This window comes from Podarcis raffonei, chromosome 13 (assembly GCF_027172205.1).
Source record: "Podarcis raffonei isolate rPodRaf1 chromosome 13, rPodRaf1.pri, whole genome shotgun sequence".
NCBI classification, from domain to species: Eukaryota; Metazoa; Chordata; class Lepidosauria; order Squamata; family Lacertidae; genus Podarcis; species Podarcis raffonei.
In genome coordinates this window covers 41226837-41246950 of record NC_070614.1, presented here as the reverse complement: position 1 = coordinate 41246950, position 20114 = coordinate 41226837, and the positions used below count along the sequence as shown (strand labels likewise).

At 47.8% G+C, this 20114-nt stretch overlaps 1 protein-coding gene across 4 annotated transcripts in view; it reads left to right on the top strand.

The window, feature by feature from the left end:
- The first annotated feature begins 655 nt into the window (after nucleotides 1-655).
- Nucleotides 656-20114, top strand: part of HSD3B7 (hydroxy-delta-5-steroid dehydrogenase, 3 beta- and steroid delta-isomerase 7) — a 56642-nt gene continuing 37183 nt past the window's right edge. For 3 of the 4 annotated variants that reach the window (XM_053360730.1, XM_053360729.1, XM_053360728.1), the window contains exon 1: nucleotides 656-894. The gene's annotated coding sequence lies outside the window, so the exon portion shown is untranslated. The remainder of the gene's footprint in view (nucleotides 895-20114) is intronic. The other variant, XM_053360726.1, reaches the window with a different exon arrangement.

Sequence of the window (20114 nt, the reverse complement as noted above, 5' to 3'; positions counted from 1 at the left end):
AAACCGATACACCCCGACTACTAATAAATGCGTATCTATTTGTGGGAGGCAATGACCAACCTAGGCAGCATCTTAAAAAACAGAGACATCACCTTGCCAACAAAGGTCCATATAGTTAAAGCTATGGTTTTCCCAGTAGTGATATATGGAAGTGAGAGCTGGACCATCAAGAAGGCTGATCGCCTAAGAATTGATGCTTTTGAGTTATGGTGCTGGAGGAGACTCTTGAGAGTCCCATGGACTGCGAGAAGATCAAACCTCTCCATTCTGAAGGAAATCAGCCCTGAGTGCTCACTGGAAGGACAGATCCTGAAGCTGAGGCTCCAATACTTTGGCCACCTCATGAGAAGAGAAGACTCCCTGGAAAAGACCCTGATGTTGGGAAAGATGGAGGGCGCAAGGAGAAGGGGACGACAGAGGACGAGATGGTTGGACAGTGTTTTCGAAGCTACCAGCATGAGTTTGACCAAACTGCGGGAGGCAGTGGAAGACAGGAGTGCCTGGCGTGCTCTGGTCCATGGGGTCACGAAGAGTCGGACACGACTAAACAACAACATTTGTGAGATGGGGGTGTGGAGCTTTGCCAAGTAGTCACACGCCGCTGAACCTGGTTAAGAGCACTCTTTCTCGTTCGCTTAAACGAAAGCGCAATGCCAACTGAGCTCTACTCCGAGGAGACCCGTGGAAGTGAGTGAGCCTGAGCGAGCGCCGGGTCTCCGGACTACCACAGGCAGGCGCCGACGGGATCCAACCCCTGCTAGGACCTGCGGGGATCCGCCTTCCCGGGGGCGGGGAGCCGCGAGGCGCCGCGTCTACAAAGGCAGCGGCCGCGATGGGGCTCCGAAGGCAGAGAAAGGGACCGGGAAGCGGCTGCGGGGGAGTCTCTGGCACCAGGTGAGGACCCCCGGGGAGAAGCGTGGGGGGCGCCTTCCCCAACACCCCCCCACGCCCCACCGCCGTCCAGGCTTTGTGCGCAACTTGCAAAGGGCAGGAGAGAGAGGAAGGAGCCCGTTGAAACTAAGTTCGGGTGCAGGTGGGGAAAAGGAGACGAGGGTGCCCCTGAGCACATGCAGAGTGCATTTGCCGTCGCTCTTCAGCGGCCATAGCTAGTGGGAGCGGGGCTTTCTTTTTTGACGAGCTGCTCCTTCCAAACTAGAGTCTTTGTCTGTCTCTCTCTCTTTTTCTCGGGGAGTCTTAAAAGAGAGGATTTTTGGCCGGGGTGGTTTTGGTCCCTTCATCCCTAGCCCGGCTCCTTCGTATCTCCTCCGCACGTTCCTGCTCCCCTGGCAGATCGATATCTCCGCATCACCCGGAAGGTGCCAAGTCAGCCGGTTGTTATTCCGCCAGCTCGGCATAACTCTGCGGAGGGCATGTGAGCTTCGTGCCCGCTGCAAACCGGGCTTACGTCGTCGGGACCTTTCTACAGAGTTGGCACCCTGCTCTCGGTGACTCTTTAAGCGCGACAAACCCGACAAGCCGAAGCTCAAAAGGTGTGGCTTTGCTCCCTCCCTCGTGCCTTTATATCACACCTCCCAGGAGCTCAAGGTCGAATGCAGGGCTCTCTTAAAAAAATTAAAATAAAATAAAATTCCACAACAACCCTGTGAGGTAGGCTAGGCTGAGCAGCGGTAACTGACCTGAGCTTCATTGACAGCTTAATGTGAATCGCGTTGGTTGTAGATTTGTTTTGCTTTATTAGTTGTTCTGCAATTAGTTGTTCTGCCAATGCACTGGCACTGCCTGCAGGGCATATAGTGCAACGATGAGAGATATATAGCTGGGCGTTTGTGGTACAAAAAGCTATGGGGTGTCTTCAGGATCTTGCAAAATACGGACTGCTTGGTAGCGAAGCAACAGGACCACCTCCAAACATTTGCAGGTGCAACTGAGCACTGAAAGCGGCATTGCGTACGACTGCCCAGGCAGCATCCTGAACCCAAATCATCGTGAATGTGTGATATAAAGGACACCTGGAAGAAGGGGTCCCTTTGCAAAGCGGATCTTGCTGGAAACGTGTGCCTTCCCCTCAGGTGTGTTTGGGGCTGCTTAGGATGGAAATAGGCTTTAAGTATTGTGATCACTTAAGTATTGTGGGCTGCCTTGCATGTGAGCCCCAGAAAGCTCTGCGACTGACCACTTGGCGGCTTGACGTGAATCGCTCTACGAAAAATGCTCAGTCAGTTCCATCTCTTCACATGTTCTGCGCACTGAGCCCTTTGAAGCGGGAGCTCAGTGTGCCTGGTTTCTCCTGAAAGGGGATTGTGGTTCAACAGCAGCAAAGGCAGACATAATTCTGTGTTCTCCTGTCAAGGACAGAAGGTATGATGTATTGGAACAGCCAGGACACCTGGGTTCTCTGTGGTTGCTGTCTCTAACCCCCCCCCCACTCCAATCAGAGCACCTTTAGGTTGCAGGCGTGGCTCCCAAACATTCAGGTTGGTTTCATAGCAAGATTATTATTATTATTATTTTACTGAGCTCGTAAAGTGGAAAATATGTTTTGGGGATGGCAACTCCCTTCCAGTTGTGTGGTTTTCTGTGTGTGGAATGGTTGGCAGTGCAGGATGAGGGAAATGCCATTCCTAGTTTGGGGAGGATTCCCTTGGAGGGAATGAGAGGCACTCCTTGAATTTCAGGCCGTCACTTTTATTGGTTGCTGTGTTGGAGCCAGTAAGCCAGAGAAAGAACTGCAGGATGATATTGTGAAGTCTGGAGTAAAATGCCTCGTCTTGCTGGAGCCGCTCTGTTCCGTGAACAGTTCCCTGCTTTGGAGCAATGGGATGAATCCAGGAGGAGAAGTGGGGTTTCTTTTTTCACAGTGTCCCAGTTGCAGTGAGAAGGGAAACCGCACCTGTTGGGTTTCTGCCTGTTTTGCAGGGGGGTTTTAAATTTAAAAAAAGCACAGGAATTTTACCACGAGAGAAAAGCTGGCAACTTTACACATCCTAAAAGATTACTGCAATGCCTTATATGTAGGGTTGCCTCAGAAGACTGTTCAGAAGCTTCAGGCAGGTGCAGAATTCAGCGGCCAGGTTGCTCACTGGAGCAAGACGGTTTGAGCATATTGCACTGATCCTGGTCCAACTGCATTGGCTGCCAATTAGTTTCCGGGCCCAATTTAAAGTGCTGGTTTTGTCCTATGCAGCCTTAAACGGCTCAGGACCACAATACCTCAAGGACCGCCTCTTTCCATATGAACCTACCCAGACCCTCAGATAATCTTCTGAGGTCCTTCTTTGTATGCCTCCTCCGCAAGAGGTCCAGAGGGTGGCAACAGGAGAATGGGGCCTTCTCTGCAGTGGCTCCACATCCTTTAGGTGCCAGGCAAAAATGTTCCTTTTTAACCAGGCTTTTGGTTGATTTGATGGACATCCTATGCCCTTTTAAGAAGTGTTGGGGAGGGGTTATTGGGTTGTTGTTTTTATTTGGTGATGTCTTTTGTGGTTTTAGATTTTGATTTTATCCTGTGAACCTGCGGGTATAGGGCAGTATATGATGATGATGATGATGATGATGATAGTGATGGAGCAACTTGTGGCAAGTGAAAGAGGAGGAGTGTTTGGAAGACATGCATTTGTTGGTTCACATGTTCAGAGATGGTCAGGTGGCCCCGAAAACAGTTCTGGGACTACCGCAAATCCTGGCTCAAATGAGTCGTTGGAGGAGGCTGTCTCATACTGAACCCTTGGTCTGATCGAGTGCGGACTCCCTCTAGCAATTGCTGACTTTTACCCACGCCTCGTTTTCACTGAGGCTGGATCCTTTCTCCCTGACATACAAAATTTCTGAGTGCAGGGAATGGTGTGGAGAGAAGCACTGGGCTATTGCCGATTTGGCTCAGTCATTAGAGGATTAGACTCTTGATCACAGGGTGGTGGGTTCGAGTCTCACTTTGGGCAAAAGAGTCCTGTGTTGTGGGGGGTTGGACTAGATGACCCCCATGGTCCCTTCCAACTTGACGACTCTAAATCTCAGCACCACCACCACCACCCTCCCGGCCTTAACACACACATTCAGCACCTGCAGTTTGAACTGAAGCAGTAGAGATGAAGGTTTTCCCCTTCGGAGGAGAACTAGGCCTTTAAAAAAAAAACTTTCCCCTGCTGCTTAACTGTTAAAAGATCCAGGAATCCCTGCTGGAGCTGTGAGTTGCCTGGAAAAGATGCCCTTGGAAGGGAAAAGCAGACTCTGTGTGTGCTCAGAGGCACTCTTGCTGCAGGGGACAGCTGTGACCCTGCATTCGGCCTACTGACTGTCTTAAATCTGACCCTTGTGGACTGTAGCCTCTCACGCTTTAAATTTCATGCCTGGGCCCCCCAAATGCGCATCTCTCTCTCCCTCTCCCTCTCTCTCTCTCTCTCTCTGGTGGCGCAACCAGGTGCATGGGAACTCCGTGTCATGTTAAAACTAGGTAGGGCCCAGGGCTAAATAGCCGCCTTTTCATTGCTGCCCTTTTCCCATGGGTGTTACTGGCTTCCCAACCAGCACTTGTGGTCAAATGTGGTTATTAGGGCCTGGCAGATCTGTCGGTTTTGGTTTCTCTCGCTGTGTCTCACTTTCCCAATCTGACATCCAGCTCTCTACCTCATGAAGAAACAGTTCCCTCATGAAAGTTGATCGGCGCTTTGGTTTGAATTCCTCCTAATATACACATTGAATTACTCCCAAATAGAAACATTTTTGCAAAGCACGTTTCCCCTAATGTCATGCATTTGTGAGTGCTGTTTTCACTGAAATACGCATTTTTTTTAAAAAAACCGTTTAGTACCTGCCTTTTGTGCACATTACTCGACTGGAGAACCTCATTGCAAAGGGCAAATTTTGAAGGTTGCATGTGTTTTGGTTGGTATATTGTTTCGGAAAGTGTGAGTTTAAATGTGAACTGGATCTAATTTCTTCCCCATGCCTAGAGGTTACTCCGTGCAAACTGTTTTTTCTTGTAACCAACTCTCACAGATGGGCCCCGTTTTCTGCTGATTCCTTGGGCTGAAGTCTAAGCAATTTCTGCCCTCCCTTCCCCACAGGTGGGCAGAGTTTGCGGCCGAGCAGGGCTCACCTGGGCAGGTGCCACCCACCTGCTTGGGCCGGCCTTTGACCCACCCTCGGCCAGGGAGGACAATGGCTGGTCTGGTCGGGCGTGGGCCTAAGGCCAAAAGAAAACAGGCTGACTCCGTTGTTGAAGCCTCTTTTGCTGTTCTTCCTTCCAGGATCACCCACCCACCCACCCTCCCTCAAATTTATTGCCTCCATAATTTCATCCTAGGTCAGCAGTCTTCAAGTTAATGATTCTTTTCCCTACAGGCTAATATTTTGCATTCAAGGTCAGTGGGTGCTGCTGCGGCCGTAATATGGTTGCTGTATTCAGAACCAGAAAGGAATTTTCCCTGCACTGGCAGGTTTCACCTTCCCTGTAGTATTTTGTCACAACTTTGGTGGTTTTCGGCCTTGGCAAGGTATCCTTTAGTCTAACATCAAGTTGGGGGGGGGGATGCATTCATGCTCCCTTCCCATGCGGCGGCGCTTGCAGGGCCCGTTAAAGGGCAAAACCCGGGAGTCCCTGACCCATGTAGGTCAAACTCCCGGGACGAGTTCGGTGGAAGGGCATGCTGTGTAAGTTTGCGCTTTACAGTCCCCTCTCACTGGACCTCATCTTCCTGCATATCCTCAGCCAGGCGGGCTGAGAGGGTTACCTGCCAAGGCCTGTGCCAAGTTCCCCACTTCTGAAGCTCAATAAAGTTGTGGTCAATTTGAACCCATACAGTGGTACCTCAGGTTACATACGCTTCAGGTTACAGACGCTTCAGGTTACAGACTCCGCTAACCCAGAAATAGTACCTCGGGTTAAGGACTTTGCTTCAGGATGAGAACAGAAATCGTGCTCCGGCGGCAGCAGGAGGCCCCATTAGCTAAAGTGGTCCTTCAGGTTAAGAACAGTTTCAGGTTAAGAACGGACCTCCGGAATGAATTAAGTACTTAACCTGAGGTACCACTGTACTCTGGCCTCTTGTTTCATCATTTGGGGTAAAGACAGGGTTTAGCGCGTGAGCCCGCAAATGCAGCAATAGCCCTTTAGGGCTCTGCTGTTGCCAGTTTAAGTTCAGCTTTGCTTGCTTCTGGCGTGCCAGTTCTTCAGGAAAGGAGCTCTTCTTTGATCTGGAGAGGATTTCGCAGCCAGCTGCTCTTCCTATCGCTTGGTGGGGTCAAGGGCTTTGTGTGTGTGGATTTCCTTCCTGCCAAGGCCCCAGGGTGGGAATTGTGGAGTTGAGAGAGCTTCAGCTGGTGCCCAGTGCTGCCACAGACTCTGAATTGTGTTTCAAGCTGCAAGCAGACCACACACTGAAAGCATGTCCCCGCCATGACTCCTGGGAACCATAGTTTAAAGGTGCTGGGAATTGTAGTTTTCTGAGAGGTAAACATCAGTTCCCATGTTTGTTTGTTTTTAAAGGGAGGGAATGTGCTTTAAATCTGCTGGGAATTATAGCTCTGGGAAGGGTAAACTAAAATTCCCAGGATACATTGGAGGCAGAAAAGGTGCTTTAAATTCATAGTGCATATGCAGCCTAATGCAGGAGTGGGCAGAAGATACATCAGGATCTACTTCGTAAATCTTTGGGTGGTTTTGTTATTGGGTCACCAAGGATTTCTGGTAGGGTTCGAGTCAGAAATAACAGGTAGTTCCTCACACCCTGTCCTTAATGCTGGTGCAATTGTTTTACTTGTTTCTGTAGTCGTATAAACTGGTTTTTCTTGTTTTTAATTTTTTTAATTGTTATATTCATCAGTACAAATTTAGATTACTGCAGAAATCTGATTAAAAACAAGTTTGCCTCACGGTCTCTTATTTATCACCACTTATGTAAATATTTATGTGACTTATGTAGCTTAAAGTTCATTTCCAGGTGAAGGAAATGCCAAAAACAATGTTTTATTAAAAGTAACTACTTACATGCAGTTTACAGGCTTAAAAACAATTGCATCCACTTGACTGATTTCCATTCCTGACCACAGGCGAACATACAGACTGCAGCAATTTCCCCTTCCTTTTCCGTTCTTATCATAATTCTCAGCCAGTCTGCTAGATGCCTAGCCTAGTAGCACAGAGAAGGAGAGGGAGCTGATCCTTGTCTCCTTTTCTTTCTCCTATTCCAGGGGTGGCCAGCTCCCAAGAGACTGTGATCTACTCACAGAGTTAAAAACTGGCAGTGATCTACCCCCTTTTGGGGGGTTCAGGTCAAAGTTGTTGAGCTTTTCTCATGCCCTGTTTTTTGGGGGGGTTCAGGGCAAACTTGAGCTTTTTTTAGGGGAGCCAAAGTTGTTGAGTTTCTTTGGGGGGAGGCGGTGATCTACCAGTGATCTACCACAGACGTCCAGTGATCTACCGGTAGATCACGATCTACCTGTTGGTAGTGCCTGTCCTATTCCTTCATCCCTTGTCTGTGGAGAAGGCAATCCCTGTAAGACTCCACCAGCTGTGTTGATGTTTATCTCTTTGAACTACGCTCTGTAAACTAGCTGTATTAGTCTCGACTGGGGTAGCCAACGCTGGTGGCCTCCCCGATATTATTGGACTACAACTCCCATCTGCATTAGCCAGCATGACCAATGATCAGGGTTGATGGGAGTTGTAGTCCCACATCACACAGAGAGTGCCACGTTGGCGGTCCATAGGCTCCATACACAACTTCTTTCTTTCTTTCTTTCTTTCTTTCTTTCTTTCTTTCTTTCTTTCTTTCTTTCTTTCTGAGAGCCAGTTTGGTGTAGTGGTTAAGGGCGGTAGTATTGTAATCGCGTCTCCGCTCCTCCACATGCAGCTGCTGGGTGACCTTGGGCCAGTCAAACTTCTCTGAAGTCTCTCAGCCCCACTCACCTCACAGAGTGTTTGTTGGGGGGGAGGAAGGGAAAGAAGATTGTTAGCCGCTTTGAGACTCCTTCGGGAAGTGATCCAAACTCTTCTTCTTCTTTCTTTCTTTCTTTCTTTCTTTCTTTCTTTCTTTCATTGTGTTTATATCCTGCTTTTTCCTCCAAGGCACCTAGGGTGGCTCACACAGTTAACACGCAGGGAGGGGCTCTATACTCAACCTGCTCCTTTATGGGAGGTGGGGGCCAGGCCAGCTAGGAAGGTGTGTGATATTTCCAGGGTCACAGAAATTGCTGCAGGCCCCCTGGGGATGGCAAGAGCCTCTTTTGCAACCTCATTGCCAGCCAGTCCCTTCCCCAAAAGAATCTAGTAACTGAAGCAGGTTGTTCTCTTAGAGGCTAGTTCATCCTCTTTTGCATAACAGGAAGGAAGCCACTTATCATCTCAGCAAGGATGTGCTGACCTGGGCCTAGCATCCAAGATGCGTGACTTCCTGTCATGCAGAGCAAGGAGGTAAATCTGGATGTAATGGGAGACAAAGATGAGCTGGCAACGCAAAATATGGGATGCCGATGGTTGGCACAGATGCCACAGGAAAGCTGCACACGTGAGGCCGTGCTGATCCCACAATAAACACCTGTCCCCCCCACCCCCCCAATTTGTGCTTTCTTTCTCACGGGTTGTATGACTGGTTTCTCCTTCCTGCGGCATGGAGAAGTCCATGAAGGATGTAATTCGGCTAATGTAGCTTCTGTTTTAAATCAGCCTCCCACCCCTTTTGTTTCCAGGCAGTGTGCAGCCTTCCTGGATGAACGTTGGCTGGGGGATGTGTGACACTTCTCTCTCCTGTTTGTTGACACTTTGAACATCTGCATCCGAAAAAGGGCTCTGCGTCACTTAAAAAGTGGCATAAAGCATTTGGAAGATGCCTTGATGTGGGATCAGGCTATGAACCTCCCTTAGCTCAGTGCTGTCTGCTGGGGTTGCCCAAATTCCTTTAAAAACAAACCAAAAATCTAGGGTGGCTGAGGAACTGAAGGGTTTTGCTTTCCCTTCCCTCCATATCTATGCAGTAAAGCAGAGGTGGAGGAGCCTGAGGCCTCCAGGCTTCTGTATCTGGCCTGGGGGGCTCTCTCCAGGTCTCATGCAGGCCACTGCCCCCCCAGCAACACTGCTCACTTCCAGGTCACAGCCCTGCAAAGGTAAAATCCATCTTTGTTGCTCCACCCACTTTTGACTCCGGCTCTGTCTACCAACAGACAGTCAGAATAAAATCTGCCTGCCTGTTGTTGACATCCGTCTATCTCGAGACACAATGGAGTGCGCCTCCGGGGGTGAAGTCAAACTGCTGCATTAGTAGTAGGGTCTTTTCAGTACTGGCCCCGACTTGGTGGAACGCTCTGTCACAAGAGACTAGGGCCCTGCGGGACTTGACATCTTTCTGCAGGGCCTGCAAGACAGAGCTGTTCTGCCTGGCCTTTGGTTTGGACTCAGTCTGACCCTTATGTTTCCGTTCCCTTATGGCCTTGATTTACTGGCTACTTTTAAAATGAGGCTGTATTTTAAATTGCATTTTAACCTGTATTTTAAATTGGTTTTTCCTTTTACTTCTTTTTCTTTTCCCCCTATTATGTTTTTTACTGTGATTTTACTGGTGTTAGCCGCCCTGAGCCCAGCTCTGGCTGGGGAGGGCGGGGTATAAATAAAAGTTGTTGTTGTTTTTGTTGTTATTATTATTATTATTATTATTATTATTATTATTATTTACTGAAGTGACCTCCCCAGGGCACAGGCCTCGGCAGTGTGTATGGGGGACCTGGGCTTCCCAGGGTCTGCCTCAGGTAACAAAAAACCTGTTCTCGGCCTTGTTGATGTGGTCCAGCATGGCTGCAGCAGTTGGCGCAAAGGAGACGTACAAGGTGCCATCCAACCGTCTAAGGAACACCACTCTGGATTCGTGTAGGATTTGCTCCTTAGAAGAAAAGGCTATCAAAGATGTCCCCCAGGGCAGCCCCCTCCCCTTATGAAACAGGGCTGGGAAAGGTCCCCGTGCAGCAAAAGGGTTGCATCTACAGCTCACAAATAGTAACAAGGTAGAACAGAGCGCTGTGGCTTTTCCCTGTAACTTCTAACAGCTTTGCCTGAAATGAGGATTGAGGTGCCTCCTGCTTTTCTCACTTCTGCAGCACTGGTATGTGGCAGGAACAGTATCTTCCTGGGAATTCTCCCTTTTATCCAACCTGCTGGGTTTCTGTAGTGACTTCTGTGCCTCCTCCACTGCTTGCCCTCCTCCTCTGCCCTCGTACAGAACATGCTGATCACTCTCCCCAAGCTCTTGCAACCTTGAACACCCTCCTGCTGAGGTGGCATCAGTTCAAGGCTGAACAAAGCCATAAAGCAATTTGCAGCCTTGATCTTTTTACCTGGAGCAAAAGCCTCGGAAGGGCAACCTCCTCCTCCTCTTCTGATTGCTTTATTGGTGGCCTGCAAAGTCGTTTGTTTATTTGCTAAGCAGGACTTTTGACTCTTGGCATCCCTGCCGCTGGCTGAGCCCTTTGCACTGGCAGCATTTTTGACCTGGGTTCAGAATCTTGTTCTTTCCCCTTGCAGGTCTCTCTCCCTCTTGCCCTGTGTCAGTTGGAAATTCAGTAGGATGCTGAAAGTCATTCTCTGCCTCCTCCTGGAACACAGCATTTAAAAATATATATGCTCCAGAGCTCAGATCTAGGTCTAAACCACAGAAAACCAGGCAGCACCCTTCCTCTCTCTAAGCAAGCTCAGACAACCCTGAACCTTCTCCTTACTCTCTTTTAAACTGCAAAAGCCTCATTTCCTCCTAGGAATCTTTCTTCTGAATTCCCATCTAGAGCTTATAGGAACTGGGGGTCTGGGTCTCCAGCTGCCAAAACACTTGGGTTTCTGCTGTCTGGTGCAGAAAAGGCATTGAGCTGAATCAACGCTTGCGTATTATAGGCCATGAATCACCCGGTGTGTGTGATGTATTTCTTTTTAGAAGTCTATTTTCTGCCTTTCATTGTTTTGCCTGCAGTCTTCTGCTGCCTTTGAATGGCTCTGTGTATCGCAGCCAAAGTAAGTTGACTTTCGTGACTAAAGGGTGCTGCGAGCCCAAAGAGCCCAGTCCTGTTGGAGGTAGTGTAGTGGCCTCCAAATTGGATGGCTTCAAAAGAGGATTGGACTAGCCATATTAATTTGTATCCTGCTGAGGGGTTTACACAATTCAAAGTGTTGGTGCTGACCTTTGAAGCCCTAAACGGCCTCGGCCCAGTATATCTGAAGAAGTGTCTCCACCCCCATCATTCAGCCCAGACACTGAGGTCCTCCTCCAAGGGCCTTCTGCTGGTTCCCTCACTGTGAGAAGCAAAGTTACAGGGAACCAGGAAGAGGGCCTTCTCGGTAGTGGCACCCGCCTTGTGGAACGCCCTCCCATCAGATGTCAAGGAAATAAACAACTACCCGTATATTGACTTTTAGAAGACATCTGAAGGCAGCCCTGTTTAGGGAAGTTTTTAGCGTTTGATGTTTTATCATGTTTTTAATATTCTGTTGGGAGCCGCCCAGAGTGGCTGGGGTATAAATAATAAATTATTATTATTATTATTATTATTATTATTATTATTATATTACAAAACAAACAGACAAAGGAAAAACAATGCTGACATAAAAACTCTGCTCATATACTAAGCAAAAGAATGGAAGATCTCCCCGAGATCTCACAACGTCTGTGTCTCACACCTGTAGAAAGGACTCTGTGAATTGAAAACAGAGATGTTTTATGTACCCTTAACTATAAACATCCTTTAATTAAAACTTTTATTTTTTTAATTGACAGATTCATAGATGCTGAGACTGTGAATGGCTTCTAGTGATGATGGCTAGGTTGTTCCTCCGGCCTCTTGAGGCAGTATTCCTCTGAAAACCAGCTGTTGGGAATCACAAGGGCAGAAAGAGTGCTGGAGGTACTCAGGGCGGTATATAATGAAACAGTTCTGCTAGTGCACAGATTTCCATTTGTGCAACAGAACTTGCACAGCAGAACTTCCCCTCTCTCTCCATGCAGCCTCCAAATCTGCTCTGGAGGGTCGGGGGAAGACCCAGAACAGATTTAGGCAGCGCATGGGGAGAAGGAAGGGAAGTTCTGTTGCACAGCCAAAAGTCAGTATGTGAACAGAACTACTTTGGGGGACACTGCCTTCAGACCAGGGCCGGCACAAGACATTTTGGCACCTGAAGCGAACCACAAAATGCTGCCCATCCCCCATTGGTCAGGGAAGAAGGGGTGAGGGAAGGTCTACAATAGGGGGCTAAAGATCTGCACCAGGAACAAGGGTGGGAGGAGACAAGCAGCACCTTCTATTCAACCAGAGGCCTCTGTAAAGGGTGGCGTGGGGGATACCAAAGAGGTGGCAGATCTGGCCTCCAAGGAGCTTGCTGCAGATGTTGCTGCCATTGTGTCGGTGGCGGCAGCAGGTGATGCATTCCTCGGAGCCTGGATTTGCTGACCCTGGTGGATCCTGCCGCCCAAGGCAGACACCTCACCTTGCCTCATGGCTGGGCCTGCCTGCCTCAGGCTCTGCTTGTGGGCTGCCCGTAGGCATCTGATTGGCCACTGTAAGAACAGAGCCCTGCCCTAGACGGGCCTTGAGTCTTCTCCAGTAGGACTCCTCTTGCATTTTTCCCTGGTGCAACTCTGTTGTCTGGCCACGGATCCTTCCAGTCGGCCAATGATAGCTCAGGGGTAGAGCAGAGGCTTTGCATCAGAAGGCCACAGGTTCAAGATCTCCTTAAAAAACGGCCAGGGTTTGCTGCTCTTCACAAGCTGTAACATCCTCTAGGCAATCCTCTAGGATACAGAATCATAGATACATTAAAGGCAGTCTTCTCAAAGGGCAAGTTACTCTTGGATGCTCTTAAGACGGACTTTTGTCAAGCGTAGGCGCCAATCGTCCTTCTGGTTTCAATTATGAAAGAAGCGCCTCTGTGAGCAGTCAGAAATGTGGGAAACATGACAGCAGAATGTAGGGCTAGGTCCATCTGATGATGGTTATGGCAGGGATAAGAGCGTCTGGGCAGAGATGGATCTTTCCAAGTGCCAGTAAGCATTTTGGGTGGTCTTGGCAGCACACCCACTACCTGTGGATTGTGGCGCTGCCACCTTTTCCAGAGTCTGACATGGATAAAGGTTATAAAGGTTTTCTCAGCATGAGGGAGGGGGGCGGGCTATGTTTGGGCTTTCTCATTATTTAACAGTTCCCTTACTCAATAGTTATTGTTGCCTGTTCCATCAGCTTCCTTCAGTTGTCCTGCTTGGCTTCTTCCTTGGCCCTTTTCTCACCCAACCACTCTTTGTGCTGCAGGTCTGCGGAAGTTTCTCATCCCAGCCAAACTCACGTCAGCCTCTTCCTTTGGCAAAACTGGACTGCGGGCATTCCGTGCCTCGTTGCTCTCTGAGCTGCTGGTTCAAGGTTTTGCTGTTGGTCAGCCAAGCTGACAATATTTCATTTGCTCAGCAGATCTGGGCTGTGTACATTCTGTGCCTTGTGACCTGCTCTGTGACCTGCTGGCTTGTTGCTGAGGTCCCATCTTATCAGCCAGTCGGTGCCACAAGCAGGTGACGGTGTCCTGTGACCACTGGGGCAATCCTTTTGTGATGTCCCTCAGCCCCAGCCCTTCTGTTGCCACCTCCTCCTCTTCCTCCACTTTATATCGTATCTCTTTCCCATCCACCATTATCTTTCCAAACTATGCCAAAAATCTATCCGTTCCCTTATCTCCTATCAAGAGACAGCTAACCCCTTCCTCCTCCCTTGTGCCTTTTCTCGTCCCTTGACTACTTCAGTCACGTGATATTTTCTCTGAGCACACCTGCATGTCTCTGGGTCAATGGTGTCATTATTATTTTTTTGGGGGGGGAACTCAGCTCGGCCCTCCAGGAAAAAAAGAAGAATGCTCAGCTGTTATGAGAGGAGGGGGCACATATGAATGAACAGCTGTGTAGAAACACGAAAGGAAAGGAGATAAGAATCTATTCTGCGCAGGTTGCCTGCTCTTTCAGGGCTCTTAATCGGTTAATGGAACTGGACTGCAGAAGTTCTGCTGTTGGCGGTGACTTCAGGATTGGGTTACAGCAATGCACTCTATGTGCAGCTACCCTTGTGCTTGATAAGGAAGCTGCAGTTATGGAAGAATGCTGAGAGAGACACGGTCATTGGCAGGAGTGGGACACAGTCAGCTGTATGACTCCTTTGTGTAGAAATCGACGCTAGTTGCTCATTGGCTAATGGGCGAAGTTCAAGGAGTTATCATTTGTTTATAATGCCCTTAACACAGAGGTTTTCAACCTTTTTGAGTCCACAGCTCCCTTGACCAACTACATTCTTTTTGCGGCACCCCTGTGGGGCTCAGGAGCCCAGTTATGTCAATTATATGGTCTAAACCACCGAGCCTCTTGGGCTTGCCAGTCGGAAGGTCGGCAGTTTGAATCCCTGTGACGGAGTGAGCTCCTGTTGCTCTGTCCCAGCTCCTGCCAACCTAGCCGTTCAAAAGCATACCAGTGCAAGTAGATAAATAGGTACCGTTGTGGTGGGAAGGTAAACAGTGTTTCCGTGCGCTCTGGTTTCCATCATGGTGTCCCGTTGTGCCAGAAGTGGTTTAGTTATGCTGGCCACATGACCTGAAAAGCTGTCTGTGGACAAATGCCGGCTCCCTCAGCCTGAAAGCGAGATGAGCGCCACACCCCATAGTTGCCTTTGACTGGACTTAACCGTCCAGGGGTCCTTTACCTTTTACCCCTTGCCAGCATGCCTCTCACCCTTTTTCAAACACCCTTCCTTGTGGAGTGTTTCCTCAGCCTCCTCTCCCCTCTCCTTGGGAGTCCTCTAGGCAGCCGGTCTCTGAGCCCTGCCCACCTGCCCCAAAGATTGGTGCCTCCTCACACTGCCCCACAGGGGCCTGGGAAGCACCCCCTGGCCAGCCACAGAGGCACAATTCGCCTGTGGAGCTTGTAGCCAGGGCTACTGCAATAAACAACTGTGCAAGTCTTTGGGAGGCAGAGACATGAGAGGGCATCAGAGGCCAGTGTTGCCTGCGGCACCATCATTCAAGGCACCCCAGGGTGCCACAGCACACGGGTTGAAAACCACTGCCTTTACACCTTGAGACCAGTTTGCCTCCAGGCCTACCTTACCCCATAATGTGTCCATTTGACCTTTTCCCTTTGCAGAACTGGCAGTGTTGCAGCTGATGCTTCATAATACTCGTTCTGCATCTGTTAGAAATCAGTCTTTTAGTGTGGCAGCTCCTGACATCAAGCAGGTCCCTTTGCTGTACTCTCTGCTGTGGAACCTGCTTAAAACGTTTTTGTTTAAGCATGCTTGTACAAAAAGCTGCTGTTGACATTCTTTAGAATGTCTTAATTTTTAACTCTTTTTTTTATAAAAATGAGGGTTTGAATGTTTCATAGTTTTGCAAACCATTTAAACGTTTTCTTACAACCAAGCAGTGTATACATTTTGTAAATAAAAACTCTGTTTTTAGGGCTCATTATTACCTGACTTGTCAGTGGTCTCTCCTGGCCCAACCTGAAGATGCTGGGAATTGAACCCAGAATCTTCCGCCTGTGAAGGACGACTTGCTCAGATGGATGGCCTTTGCTATTGTTTTGATGCCGTGGGCGTTCAAACTTTGAATGCCTTTGGAGAAAGCCTTTCTCTATTAGCCTTCACCTCTGCCACAGAATTATTGGCCGTTCTAAGGCACACACAGAATACCTGTGGCACATGACTGCCTGCCTTTACTTTTGGCCATATTTGCCACTTCTTTGATAATCCCTGATAAGCTTCTGAAAAAGCCCAAGAGTTTTCTCCAAGACATGCTTTGAAAACCACAGCTTTTTTTTAATGGACAGGTTATTGAACAACAAAATGCACTGAAATTTAATTGGGATGGTCTCCGCTTTAAATATATCTTAGTGAACTGCACGAGTTGTAGCCGTTTTCAAAAATACCGTGTGAATTTGCGTAATAGGACAAAGCAATTATTCTAAAGAAGCGGCTTGGGGGAAGCATACTTTGGGTTGTATTCAGCTAAGTGCCATTCATGAGTAACCTACTGGAATAAATGGGCATATGTTAGTTATGCGTATCAATTTCAATGCGTCTGTTCTGAGTCGAACAACTTTGGATACACCCATTTGCATTTTGTAAGGCGGTGCACACAGAGGCATAATCTCAGAAACGGTATTCCCAGTTCTCTCTCTCTCTCTCTCTCTCTCTCTCTCTCTCTCTCTCTCTCTCTCTCACACACACACACACAGAGAAATGTTTTTTTCTGACGGAATATTGCTATTTGCAGTTTGCAGAAGTTGGAAGGTGAGAACCCGTCTGTGGTCTGGTCTTCCAGAAGTTCTTGGACTTCTAACTCCCATCAGTCCCAGCCAGCAGTACCAGTAGTCAAGGAAGATGGGAACTGTAGTTCAACAGCACCTGGCCACATGCTTGTCGTAAGCGCTCCATACATCAACATAAAAGCTAATCTGTTCACTGTTCAATTGAGAGATCTTTATATGCCATCTGTTTTGAATTGCTTGATCAGTGAATTGGGACAGCAGTTTCAAGGTTGCGGTGGCGATGCATTTCTGAGATTACCTGAGAATTAGCAGGACTAACTTGAGTGCTGCATAGTTTTTATGTCTGATGTTTTATTATGTTTTTATATCTGTTGGAAGCCACCCAGAGTGGCTGGGGCAACTCAGCCAGATGGGCAGGGAACAAATAATAATAATAATAATAATAATAATAATAATAATAATAATAATTAATAATAAATGCCACAAGAATCTAAGTCCATCACAAATTTCCTTCGCTTTCTGAGCCTTTTTGAGCTCCTTCAGAAAATGCTGTAACTTTTAGAGGAAGAAACAGTTCCCTGTTTTCTTTTTCCCGTTTCCAGTCCTGTATAGACTTCTAAATATGTCAGGCATGTGGAAGGTTAGAAGGAGAAGAAAAGGGAATTTATTTGAGCAGCAGATGAGGATTGGTCATGATTATGTGGTTTGTTTTTTTCCTATAGAGAAGGGTTATCTGTCATTTTTATTTCTGTACTTAGTGACAGCTTTGTTCGGGTGCTTTATAGAGATAGCAGAAAGCCAGAAAGACAGGTGTCTGCCCTGGAGCAAATGTGGGCCATGCAGAGTGTGGATTGGAGAAAGAGATAAGAGGTTTAAAGATAATCAAGCAAAGTAGGGGAGGAAATCTTCTTAAGTATTTATATGTGAACCTGCAATCCTGTGTGTATTTACATGGAAATAAGAATCTCTGTTCAATGGGATCTACTCTCAAAGTCCGTGTACACAGCAGGGGATGAGAGTGTGGAGGCTGATGCAGAGAATGGCAACATGTGCAAATGGCTTTAGATACCTATTAAGTCCATAAATTACCATATAGCAGGCATCCCCAAACTCGGCCCTCCAGATGTTTGGGGACTACAATTCCCATCATCCCTGACCACTGGTCCTGTTAGCTAGGGATGAAGGGAGTTGCAGTCCCAAAACATCTGGAGGGCCGAGTTTGGGGATGCCTGCCATATAGCATATATTCAACACAAAAAACAGACTACCGTATTTTTCGCTCCATAAGACGCACCTAGTTTTTAGAGGGGGAATGCAAGGGAAAAAAAATTATTTAAAGGGAGTGCTGAGCAGAGCCTGTATGCATCCCAGGCTCTGCTCAGCGCTCCCTTTCACGAGCCGCATGGAGCGTGTTTGTGGCTCTTGGGGGCTTTTCCCCGAGGAAGTAGAAGGGGCTGCCCTCTGTCCCTTCCCCCACCTCCCGCAAAAGCCAGGAAGAGCCGCGCTCCCTTTAAAGAGCGTGCGGAGCGTGTGTGCGGCTCTTGGGGGCTTTTCCCACCTGCCTCCCACCTGCATTTGCTCCATAAGACGCACACACATTTCCCCTTGCTTTTTAGGAGGGAAAAAGTGTGTCTTATGGAGCGAAAAATACAGTATTTGTTGTTGACAAAGGACAGTTGGACATATAAAGGGCCCCATTACCTTCAGTAGCTTAGGGCCTCATCAAACCTAAATCCGGCCTTGACTATGGCAATTACATACTGCTGGACTAATGAATGTATCCTAGTGGGAACAGAGCACAGGTATAATAAGCATTAATGCAACTGCTGGAGTCTCCCGTTATTATTTTTTTCTGACTGCAAAGGACCAGCACAGAGATGGGCAAAGCATCAGATGGATAAAAGCAAAGGCCTCTAGGCCAACACCTTCGGTTATGTCTTAGGTGGAAGTGGGATTACTTCCCCCAGCAATTTAAAAAAATCATAATCTGCATCTGTGCACACAAATGAGCATAGGAAATGTTGCAAATATCTTTCTCCTTTAGTCTTTGCTATGCGTTCCCTCTTCTCCTTTTTGTGTGGCTATAGTGGGCCCACTGCTTCTTCCTGAGATGTGCACAGAGTTGTACAGTTGTGATGTTGGCAAATTCCTGATCTCCTTTACCTTACTAGTCTCGGACTGCTAGCCTGGTTCCTTTTGCAGTATGCCTTAACTGAAGAAGAGGTGTGTTAACAGGGAAAGCGAGGGTTTGGTCTTTGAGGGCCATGTCTCCCTTGTTTTGAGCATGATTTGAAGGAACTGAGAGAGGTCAGGTGGGGGAGAATCCAGGTGTTCTGCAAAGGAGTCATTCTTTTTCTGGTATCTTTGGAGCGGTTTATAGCCATTAGGGGTGGGGTGGGATTGGAGGATAGAATACTGTTTATATTTTTAAAAAAGAAATGGAATAGACATAATACATTACTGTACAGTAGTTTATCCTTCTTAATGACGCTCTAACACAAATTAAACATAGTGGCATTTTATAAAAATGAATATGATGGGTGGAGTGCTCAAATTTTATAATTATTGCCAAAATCTGAAGCTAAAATGAGAGGGAGAGGGTCGGGGTGGAAGCCACAGCTGGTGACCCCTGGGGTCTCCACCCTTCTTGTTTGCAGACCTAAGTGGTGTGAACGCCCCTAGTTTCTGATCCAAAGCTGTACGCAACTGGTGTGAGATAATCTGTTTGTTCAGATGCATCCTTCATTCCGCTGTTTTCTTCATTTATCATTATTTGGTAGCTGATGTGCAATGTGTTGGTGTGCATGCAGTTTATGATTTGAGACCTGGGCCAAAGAAGTGTCACTAAGCTGTTGTCCATTTGTCATGGCAAGAATTGAGAAACTCCCTAACAGCGGCAGAGGATTCTCGTAAATAGAAGGGTAGCTGAAAAGATTCCGGGATCCTATAGTGCATATGGTGCAATTTATGCAGGTTTCTGGAAGGTGGGGCTGCGGGAGGAGGGGGCTTCTAAGGAATTTGGAGAGTGATAGTGAGAAAGGATTCAGTTTATACATTACTGAAGTGGACAACTTAACCAGAACATAAGTATCTTTTGAAATATCAATACTGTACTTAAATTTCACCCAGCCCTACAATTTTATGATTCTATGTTTAAGGAAATAGAGTCATCCGTTACCCTATATAAATACGATTTTAAAAACTTCAGAAAGATGTGCTATTCTGTGCAAAGTGATCTCTTATAGTGGAGACATAGCAGGGTGGCAAAGGCTGGCAAAGAGACCCATCCAAAATGTTTCCAAGATTGAGGTACCAGAGACGTCACAATTTCTGAGGTGGCAGAAAGGGAGGCAAACATTCAGGCTACAGGTGGTGGATTTGCTTTTGAGAGTCTCCCTGCTAGTGGGGAAAATAAAATCAAGTAACTATAAGCTCCTGAGAGGGAGTCCAGCCCTATTCCCTATATTTGCTAGTTTTTCTTTTACGATTTCCCACCCTCTCCCCGCATTTTTAAAAAATGGCATCTCCACCTGAGTTTGGAAGTGGCACAGTCCATTCTGGTAAATGTACAGACAAGGCCTCAAAGCTCTATGGCAACGGGGCTGGCCTTTTCGAGGTGCCCAAATGCCCATTGTCTTTCTGTGAATTGGTAACTCTGGCTCTCCCACTGAGGCGCTGAGAATGTTTGACCAAGCAGAGGACGGCATGAGGAAAGAGGCAGCCATTGACATGCGACCTCCTCTGGCTGGAGGAAGGATGCCTCTGGGTGAATCGCAAGTGGGGAGAGGGGGCTGTTGCACTCGGGTGCCCCTTGCCAAGCCTCCCACAGGTATCAGGCTGGCCTGCGTGTAAAAACAGGATGCTGGACTAGGCAGGGCCAGCCCACCCATG